The sequence below is a fragment of the Clarias gariepinus genome, chromosome 2 (assembly GCF_024256425.1).
Source record: "Clarias gariepinus isolate MV-2021 ecotype Netherlands chromosome 2, CGAR_prim_01v2, whole genome shotgun sequence".
Classification (NCBI taxonomy): domain Eukaryota; kingdom Metazoa; phylum Chordata; class Actinopteri; order Siluriformes; family Clariidae; genus Clarias; species Clarias gariepinus.
The window spans coordinates 2,923,496-2,935,027 of NC_071101.1; the positions used below are offsets into that span (position 1 = coordinate 2,923,496).

Consider the following 11,532-nt stretch of genomic DNA (forward strand, 5'->3'; position numbering starts at 1 on the left):
ATTAATTCCTGCTTACCTTTTCCACACGCCCGCCAAACGTTTGTCTTCTCAACACGCTGTGTTCTCTTCTTGCGATATTTCCGGTTTTGCTATTTCCGGTTTCCATAGTGACAAGATCTTTTTGGTTTATCTCAACATGATTGAATCTAATACATGTTAAGTTGTTGAATTTCATGCAAATACAACATAATTTATTCATGTTCATCTTGAAACATGAAATTATTATGTACAAAACACATATTACATTTTAGTACATGTAACAGGTAGCCAACTTCCTTATTTGAGTGTAGGAATGTGTGTGTACAGCGCGAGTGTAAAGCAAAAGCAAGTCTCATTAGAGACATTAAAGATCCATTTTCTCTCTCTGCTCACAGCTTAGCCTGCTCTTTTCCTGCTGTGTGTGTTTACCTCTCCTACTTTCACCTTCAAAGACACACACACACACTCTTTCTCTCTCTGCTCTACACAGAAACACTGCTCTGTCGCGATTCTTTTCAAAGGTAAAGTCCAGCTTAATTTGTTTTATTTTTAAAAAATGTTTTAATAAATCATGTTCGTGCACTTTCTTAAGATTTTATTTCTGTTTTTAAATATAGGGTTGGAAATGAATGCTTTTCTTTTTTTTGTTGTTGTTGTTTTTTATCTGATTCATTGATTAACCGAAAAAAATAATCAACAGATTAATCGATTATTAAAATAATTGTTAGTTGCAGCCCTAAAACAGTCACACCTACATGTATACTTCAAGTGCTAAAAAAAAAGAAAATAAAATGCATGCACACATACACACAATCTTGTTGGGCAAACACACACCTATGAGATGAGCTTGTGTGTGTATATGTGCGCAACTTCTGGATACTGGGAGGAGTTTAGCTGTAGGAGACAGGGGGGGGAGGAGTTTAGTTTTTCCTCAGAAACATGAACATTGGGTTGAATCACTGTGATTCAAATATCAAATTTCAGGATTACCAAATCCTGTTTACCATAGCCTTAAATGGAACCAACAGTGTAGCCTACTGGCTTAGCAAAACAACAACAGGTAGGCAAAATACCAGTGGCCACAAATAGCCATTGTTTGTTTTAATTGTAAGAAACAGAAACACTGCAAAAAAACAAAACTGTCAAAAAGTCAAAAATCATTTACCGGACAGACACCAGCACTTTCCATCTTTGCCTTTAGGAGATGTATCTCCATCTGCACTTTTTTTCTGCTGCAGTTGGGCAAGCAAGATTTGTTCTTTACCCAGTTCAAGTTCTACTTCTGCTCTCTCAGTTTCACGCTTAAGAAGTAACTCATACGTAGCTGTCACCATCCTTGTTTGTAGCTGAGGTACGTTTGCGTTTTTTAGGAACATCTTGGACTGTCTTCACTACATCCACTGGGGATCTGTCTTTCTCCTCAGTGTCCACAAGTCTAGGACAAACATTTCCTCTGCAGGAGAATTTTTCTCGCATTCTTCTGAAGTCCTAGTCTCTGTAATTGTGGCACTCATTTCTCTTGCCTACAGATGCATCCACATGGCAGGTATTGTTCATCGTTACCGTAGGAGAAAGTACCGTCAAAGGGTGGATGCTGAGCGTGCAAAACCACTGGAGCAATACACATCAGAAGAACTGTATGCATGTTTTCGTTTTGGGAGAGATGACACTGCAGATCTTGTCAGGCCAACACTCCAACACCAAACCCAAGGGAGTCATGCTATATCTGTGGAGGAACAGTGCTTAATCGCTCTGAGCTTTTAGGCATGTGGGACTTTCTACCAAGTAATTGGTGACAACATAGGAGTATGAAAAACAACCGTGAGTAATGTGGTAAAAGCTATCTCAGTAGCACTGGGCAGTCTGATCAATCATTTGTTTACTTTTCCAAGGATGACCAGACAGCTCAGACTAAGCACAATTTTTTTTCAAATGGGGAACATGCCTAGCACTATTGGTGCTATTGATTGTACTCATGTGCATATCCAAGCACCTTATGAAAGGGAATGGGAGTATGTCAATCAAAAGCATTAACATCCAACTTGTGGGCAACGCCGACCACATAATAACAAACTGTGTTGTGAAATGGCCAGGGTCTGTTCATGATGCACGTATTCTAAGAGAAAGTGCACTATACAGAGCACTACAATCCCATCAACCAAATGGTATAATATTGGGTATCCCCTCCTACCATAGCTAATGACCCCTTTTCCAGTTGCAAACACACCTAAAGAGTCTCGCTTCAACTTTTCACCTTGCAAAACAAGATGTGCCATTGAACGCTTAAATAGAGTCCTGAAGAGAAGGTTTGCATGTTTTAACTACTTGCAAGTGCAACCCAAGGTGGCATGCAACATTTTAATTCAATTCAATTTTATTTATATAGCGCTTTTAACAATGGTCATTATCTCAAAGCAGCTTCACAAATATGAAAGAAATTCATTAAAAAATAATAATTAAAAGAAAAAAAAAATTGTGTATGTGTGAGGAAAAAAGTCTAGATAATAATGAGATGAATGAATAAAATTTCAGATGACAGAACAGATGGAGAGAATTAGCGTAGTTGCCATTCAGGATAGATGTACTGAAGTATGAGGTTATGGGATGAGTTACGCGTATGCCAGATTAAAGAGATGTGTCTTGAGTCTACTTTTAAACTGGGAAACTGTGTCTGAGCCCCGAACACTGTCTGGAAGGCTATTCCAAAGTTTTGGAGCTAAATATGAAAAAGCCCTACTCCCTTTTGTAGATTTTGAAATTCTGGGAATTACAAGAAGTCCAGAGTTTTGTGATCTTAAGGAGCGTGGTGGATTATAGCGTATCAGAAGACTGGTTAGGTATGAGGGAGCTAAACCATTTAAAGCCTTGTATGTAAGTAATACTATTTTGTAATTAATTCTAAACTGAACAGGTAGCCAGTGCAGGGATGATAATATTGGGGTTTTATGATCATATTTTCTGGATCTAGTGAGAACCCTGGTGGCTGCATTTTGGACTAACTGTACTTTGTTGGCCATGGCCATGAATTAAACTTTTTGTGGACAAAATGTGTGTTTGTGTGTGTGTGTGTGTGTGTGTGTGTGTGTGTGATGTCACTTCCTCTTGCTGGTTTAAAACATCGCCCCCAGTCTCTCTGTTTTCAGTGTCCTAAAGACAGTAGATGATGCGTGTTCTCTCTGTAATCTGTCTCCTGCTCTGTGTCTCTGTACACACGTCTCACAGCGGTGAGTAAACCACTACACACTCTATACACAGCTCTTATACACACCACACATTACCACTGGGGTTCATTCATTCTCTAGAACAGCAGCTCTCACAGTAGTGCAGCTTTATATTAATGTACTCGCTCCAGTGCTTTATCGTTTCCATAGTAACAGATCAATTACAGGGACGTGTACAGTGGAGACTCCACAGATATAGAGTGTTGTTGAACAGTTATTAATGTGGTAAAGTTTGTGACTAATGAGGGTTCCTGTATTTATAATGATTTATAATTTAGTGTTAAATCTACAGATTGTTGCTGCGGTGATGTTTTACAGACTGATCACATTTTAATGTAGTTTTTATTTTTGTCTTTACAGTCCTGTACTATAAGACTGGAACAGAGGGGAGAGATGTTTCTCTTTACTGTAGTAATAATGGTAGTGTGACTTGGAGTAAAGGAAAAGAGAGACGCACCATCCTCACTGTTAAACCTGGAGGAGACACCATTAAACACAACCCTGATCCAGATCACAGATACAGTGTGTTAGGTGATTTATCACTCAATAGCTGGAAGGCTATTCCAAAGTTTTGGAGCTAAATATGAAAATGCCCTGCCCCCTTTTGTAGATTTTGAAATTCTGGGAATTACCAGAAGTCCAGAGTTTTGTGATCTTAAGGAGCGTGGTGGATTGTAGCGTTTCAGAAGACTGGTTAGGTATGAGGGAGCTAAACCATTTAAAGCCTTGTATGTAAGTAATACTATTTTGTAATTAATTCTAAACTGAACAGGTAGCCAGTGCAGGGATGATAATATTCGGTTTATATGATCATATTTTCTGGATCTAGTGAGAACCCTGGTGGCTGCATTTTGGACTAACTGTACTTTGTTGGCCATGGCCATGAATGCATGACCTCCAGACTGGACTATTGTAATGCATTACTAGGTGTTTGTCCTGCATCTTCAATAAACAAGCTACAGTTAGTCCAAAATGCAGCCGCCAGGGTTCTCACTAGATCTATATACACAGGTCCTTCTCAAAAAATTAGCATATTGTGATAAAGTTCATTATTTTCTGTAATGTACTGATAAACATTAGACTTTCATATATTTTAGATTCATTACACACAACTGAAGTAGTTCAAGCCTTTTATTGTTTTAATATTGATGATTTTGGCATACAGCTCATGAAAACCCAAAATTCCTATCTCAAAAAATTAGCATATCATGAAAAGGTTCTCTAAACGAGCTATTAACCTAATCATCTGAATCAACTAATTAACTCTAAACACCTGCAAAAGATTCCTGAGGCTTTTAAAAACTCCCAGCCTGGTTCATTACTCAAAACCGCAATCATGGGTGAGACTGTCGACCTGACTGCTGTCCAGAAGGCCATCATTGACACCCTCAAGCAAGAGGGTAAGACACAGAAAGAAATTTCTGAATGAATAGGCTGTTCCCAGAGTGCTGTATCAAGGCACCTCAGTGGGAAGTCAGTGGGAAGGAAAAAGTGCGGCAGAAAACGCTGCACAACGAGAAGAGGTGACGGGACCCTGAGGAAGATTGTGGAGAAGGACCGATTCCAGACCTTGGGGGACCTGCGGAAGCAGTAGACTGAGCCACCGTGTACAGGTAGATTTCATTTTTCAGCACGACCTGGCACCTGCTCACAATGCCAAAACCACTGGTAAATGGTTTACTGACCATGGTATTACTGTGCTCAATTGGCCTGCCAACTCTCCTGACCTGAACCCCATAGAGAATCTGTGGGATATTGTGAAGAGAAAGTTGAGAGAGGCAAGATCCAACACTCTGGATGAGCTTAAGGCCGCTATCGAAGCATCCTGGGCCTCCATAACACCTCAGCAGTGCCACAGGCTGATTGCCTCCATGCCACGCCGCATTGAAGCAGTCATTTCTGCAAAAGGATTCCCGACCAAGTATTGAGTGCATAACTGAACATAATTATTTAAAGGTTGACTTTTTTGTATTAAAAACACTTTTCTTTTATTAGTCGGATGAAATATGCTAATTTTTTTAGATTTTCATGAGCTGTATGCCAAAATCATCAATATTAAAATAATTAAAAGGGTTGAACTACTTCAGTTGTGTGTAATAAATCTAAAATGTATGAAAGTCTAATGTTTATCAGTACATTACAGAAAATAATGAACTTTATCACAATATGCTAATTTTTTGAGAAGGACCTGTATATTTATTTATTTGGGTCAAAAAATCACAACTGAATCCACCCTTCTGATGGGATCAGGATAATCCTTTTTTTTTTTTTTTTTTGGATTAAATAGATCCCAATCTGAGTTCAAAATTTTACAAACCCCAAAGGGCAGGTTTGATCCAAATGTAAGATTGGATTACGTGGTCTGATCTTAATTCAGAATCCCTCTTTTACTTTTGAAAAACCCATTTCCAAGATTTGATCCAATCTGATCCAAAAAGTGCGGATTTCCACTGGATTACTTATGAAAAAACAGTTTTTTACTTATGAAAAAACTGGGCCCAGGTTATCACATTTATCTACTTCACTCATGACACAGGACATATTCCAGGAGTGTGAGAGAGTGATTATGGGAGCATGAGGAATCGTTTACAAAATTTGTGTGTGTGTGTGTGTGTGTGTGTGTGTGTGTGTGTGTGTGCGTGTGTGTGTGTGTGTGTGTATGTGTGTGTGTCCAAAATAATAATAAACAACATTCTTTTAAACATTTCTTGTGTAAATGATGCAAATAAATTACTTTGTTTTCAGTTTGTACATGCTGTTAAAAGATATTCTTTACTTTTTGTGGACAAAATGTGTGTTTGTGTGTGTGTGTGTGTGTGTGTGTGTGTGTGTGTGTGATGTCACTTCCTCTTGCTGGTTTAAAACATCGCCCCCAGTCTCTCTGACTTCAGTGTCCTAAAGACAGTAGATGATGCGTGTTCTCTCTGTAATCTGTCTCCTGCTCTGTGTCTCTGTACACACGGCTCACAGCGGTGAGTAAACCACTACACACTCTATACACAGCTCTTATACACACCACACATTACCACTGGGGTTCATTCATTCTCTAGAACAGCAGCTCTCACAGTAGTGCAGCTTTATATTAATGTACTCGCTCCAGTGCTTTATCGTTTCCATAGTAACAGATCAATTACAGGGACGTGTACAGTGGAGACTCCACAGATATAGAGTGTTGTTGAACAGTTATTAATGTGGTAAAGTTTGTGACTAATGAGGGTTCCTGTATTTATAATGATTTATAATTTAGTGTTAAATCTACAAATTGTTGCTGCAGTGATGTTTTACAGACTGATCACATTTTAATGTAGTTTTTATTTTTGTCTTTACAGTCCTGTACTATAAGACTGGAACAGAGGGGAGAGATGTTTCTCTTTACTGTAGTAATAATGGTAGTGTGACTTGGAGTAAAGGAAAAGAGAGACGCACCATCCTCACTGTTAAACCTGGAGGAGACACCATTAAACACAACCCTGATCCAGATCACAAATACAGTGTGTTAGATGATTTATCACTCTATATAAGGGATCTGTCTCTCTCAGACTCGGGGATTTACGACTGTAACAATAATACTGTCTACAATCTGACTGTCACTCCATTACATGGTGAGTGTAACGTCTATAACTGTGTGTGTGTGTGTGTGTGTGTGTGTGTGTGTGTACATGTAGTGTAGTGAGTGTGTGTGTGTGTAGTGTGTACAGTGATTTAGTGAGAGTGTGTACAGTGGTGTAGTGTGTGTGTGTGTGTGTGTGTGTACATGTAGTGTAATGTTAGTTATTTAAGTTGTTTTATTTCCTGCACTAAACCCTAAAGCACTGTGTGAAAGAACTGAGAAAGTGTGTGTGTGTGTGTGTGTGTGTGTGTGTGTGTGTGCGCCTACTCATGTGCGCGTGTGTGTGGTTAATGTGACCTAAAAGCATGAAGACTGATCTGACGTACACTGCCTAACTCATAGACACGTCTTTTAATTTACTACTATAACTCATCTACTGTCACATTCACTGATTAACTCTGACAAAGTGTTGATTGTAGGAGACGTTAATATCCATGGAGATGATGCTAACGATGCTTTGGGGTTAAACAAAATATAAACTCACCGCTTTAATCATACACTAGATTTAATTATACCCCATGGTATAGATGTCTCTAATATAGAGATCTTACCTCAAAGTGATGATATCACAGATCATCACCTCTTGATATATACTCTACCCGTAGAACAGATTAGCTGTGTCTCCCCATGTTATCGATTTGTTAGAAATATGAATCCGACTACTAAAGACAGATTCACGAGTAATCTGCTGGATCTGTCTCAAATTCTTATTAGACCCCTAAATACAGACGATCTAGATGAAGTGACTAGCAGCAGGGCCACTCTTGTTACCAGTACATTAGACACTGTTGCTCCCATCAGATTAAAAAAAGTCGGAGATAAAACACTTGCACCTTGGTACAATAGTCATACTCACGCCCTAAAGAGAGCAACCCGTAACCTCGAGCGAAAATGGAGAAAAATTAAATTAGAAGTTTTTAGAATCATGTATCAAGACAGTATGTGCAGCTATAGACAGGCTCTAAAACCTGCTAGAACCGAGCATCTGAGCCAAAACAATCCCAGGTACAATTTAGTACAGTGGTGAGACTAACACAATCTGGGATATCTACAGAGAGTATCTCATTACAGTTTAGTAGTAAAGACTTTATGGTCTTCTGTAATGGAAAAATTGATAGTATCAGGAAAAAAATAATAGACATTCGACCTCTACAGCATCTCGTCCTCCAGTCCAGCCTGAAGCTCCACATTTAGATTTTCAGTGCTTTACAGGTCAGGACAGGAAGAGCTGTACAGTATAAACCTATCACCTCGGCTAAATCAACAATGTGCTTGTTAGATCCAATACCAACTAAACCAAATGTGCTCCTGAATTTGGACCGATGCAAATTGGTTATAACCTCTGGAGACCCCGATACAGGACAGTAACAGCTCTTTACAGACTCTTTTGGTTCTGTATGAATTCTGATGTGTTCCTCGAGGAAAATTAGAACATGTTAAAACATTTCGGCTGCCCCTCCTGACACTAGCACCTCGTTAACGCCTTGGTGTCGACTCATAAGTGCTGTTATCGAGTCAGTACTAATTTTATGCCCATTTATAGAGTCATTATCGGTTGTGCATTACCTTACCTGTTCTGCAGCATTTGACAGCCAAACATCCTCATATTAAATGTAGATGGAAGTAATGACAAAATTAACAAAGTGATATTTTAAGGCAAACAGTCAGGATTAAACACGATTGAAAGATTTATTACATGTTAAACTCTTATTTTCATCTAAAATGTTCGTTTTTAATCTAAAATGTCTGTTTTGATAATTTCTGTTAATTTCATAATAATGTCTGATAACAATTACACCGTATAATTTCTAATCCTATAAAATGTGTGTGGCAGAGCTGCTAACTTTTCAGGAAAGCTTGCAGTGAGATTTTAAAAATAAGGGTGTGGTTTTAAGCTCCCACGCATGTGACACTCGGTGTGCATACAGTTCAAAGGGAACTGTAACAGTGTAGGGAACAAGTAAACATCAGTTCTTCACTTCACAGAAAAAGGGAATGAAACATATCCCATGAGTCTTTGCGTCTCACTGGAGCGCGAACAAAATGGAGCTTAAAAAAGAATTTATATATATTATTATTATTATTATTATTATTATCAAGGACGACATCATGATAATAGGACACCGTGGCGGATTTAGCAATTTGGGGGCTCAAGGCGAACATGGATATGGGGCCCTCTGCATTCAGTGTTTTTTTTAAAAGTCTTACTTTAAACGTCCCTTCACTCGTCATCCCTCAGCAAACTCATTCAGATGTCTAGACCTGTAGAAAGAAAACAACAACAAAACATTAACAGGTAACTAATGCACAGACAATTTTTTACAATAAGAATGTAACTTATTGTCAGTTTACAGATCTGATACAGAGACCTTTTGTATTTCAACATGATATTAATCAGCAGATTAATAGTTGCCGATTGGCCTCGATTGACTTCTATGTTGTTTCACTAAAGTAAGAAAACCCATGACGGGTCAATAGAGTGACAGAAATAATACCAAAAAAAAACTTATTAAAACAATTATCTCTTATCTTTATCCTTGTCTTCATGTCTTTGTCTTACTCTTCTTCACTCTGTCTGTCTGTCTTCTTCTGTCCCTTTAATGCTTTAAATTTTATGTATTTCTCCTACTTGACTGATTTCTTTTTCTCCTCACAATTCTTTTAATGCATTTTACTGTTTCTCTTCTTCATCACTATATTTACTTTCCTCTTTTTTGTATTTTGTCTTTGCATCTCTCTTCTAATTCTTTATTGATTTTATTTTATTTGGAGGTCTCTCTCTCTCTCTCTCTCTCTCTCTCTTTTCTTTTTGCTTTCTCCTCCTCAAATGTTATCTCCATGTCTTTCCTTCTCTTCTCCCCTTTTGACACTGTATTTCTTTAGCTTATATTCTTTCTCCGTTTTTTTTTTTATTATTTACGTTTTTAAATAGCTTTTCCTTCCTTCATCAAATAAGATTTAGTGGGTGGGAAAACATATGAATATTGGGGTGTTGGATTAAGAATAGTATAAAAATAATGTTAATTTTAATATATTTTAAATAATTAGTCTTATTGTGTGCATGACTGGGGTAAATAGTGGAGGTCAGGACACTAGAATCTGGCTTTAACACACTTTGTTATTCCTGACTCCACGTGGACTGATTTTTGTGCTCAATGCATGGAGACAATAGCACGTGCAGACAGTCTCTCTTGTGACGTTGTTGACCTGAGGTGACCTGTGACTATCTGCTACACTGGCGGGAAATATTGTGTTACATTTGTCAAAGATTCTATTACTTGTCTGTTCTTTTCCCGTTATTTCCGTTTTCTCTGCACCACTTGGGTAACTTCGTTTCATGGCTGTAGATGGGAGTCTCTCTCGCTCCTCAATCAAACTGCAGTAAAGAACTTTCGCTTTCGTCACATGGAGTGTACCATTGTAGAGTGTGTTTTTTTTTTTTGGGGGGGGGGGGGTGTTGTATGGTACTAAAACGCTTCAACGCAACCCGCATGGTGTAACGGCATTCTAATGCTATTTCAACAAGTGGATTTTTAAATATTAGACGTAAGTGCTGCCTAAAAATACTTAGGCTAAAGTCACGGGGCCCTGACAGGTCGGGGCTCTAGGCGTTTGCCTTCTTTTGCCTAATGGTAATGCCGCCTCTGATAGGATACAATAATTAAAATTTTATCCAATTCAATAAAAAATCTTTATTGTTATATAGGGTATCTCTGTACATCTTGTAAATTAATCAAATAATTTATTCAAGTTATACACATATATAATACAGTATATATTTTAGAATGGTATCAATTTTCCCTTAACAGACATTCCCTGCACATGGAGTAGGGATTAGGGAGTAGGGAGTAGGGAGTAAGGTGTAGGGAGTAGGGTGTAGTAATTTCAATGTATATGGACTTGGCGATTCATTCTCAGTTTTTAAACATCAGGTTATTGTACAGTTTAGAGACAGCGAGTGATTTATTTATTCTCACCACAGAAGTGGGTGGTCTGGAGGGTCGGAACAATGTTTGAATTTCTGATTCTGTATTCGGATTTGATCGAGCGGAGGGAGTCACGTGTTATTGTTCGTGTTAGTGAAGGCGAGGAAAGCACGTTTCACAAAATAATAATTGCTTCTGTTGTAGGATTCGACATATTAGCCACAGATTCCACACACAAGTTTTATTCCGCGGTTGCAAATCATCACCCATGTTTTCTGCCGCTGTAATAATTAGACATCATTTGGACAGTTCTGAATACGTCACTGTCTTCACAACACATTGTGATTGAACAGTGATGATCATTATACTGTCAAACTCTGTTAAACACTATTTAATACCTGTTACTACAAATCAGGGGAAATGAAGCGACAAGTCCATAAACACTGAAGTGACTTCCGTTTACTGAGAATCACGTATCATGTACGATGTGTGTTTGTGAGCATCTCATAGGTGTATGTGGAAAGTGTGTGTGTGTGTGTGTGTGTGTGTGAGTGTGTGTGTGTGTGTGTGTGTGTGTGTGTGTGTGAGTGAGTGTGTGCGTTGGTATTCATCACATTATGGGGACATCGATCTGTTTACACAGTCACGCTATGGGGACCAAAAACGTTGTGGGGACAAAAAACCACGTCCCCATAACGGAAAGCCTTGAAACATGTTGAGGAGGCTGTACATAGGTGCCTCACTATGTTTTAGCTTTGGCCCGTAATTGATGTGTTGGACTGGTCGTGTAATACAC

At 38.5% G+C, this 11,532-nt stretch overlaps 1 protein-coding gene across 1 annotated transcript in view; it reads left to right on the forward strand.

Moving 5' to 3' along the window:
- LOC128510845 (uncharacterized) overlaps positions 1–11,532 on the forward strand; it is a 220,576-nt gene that overhangs the window by 182,331 nt on the left and 26,713 nt on the right. The gene's annotated exons all lie outside the window — the stretch shown is intronic.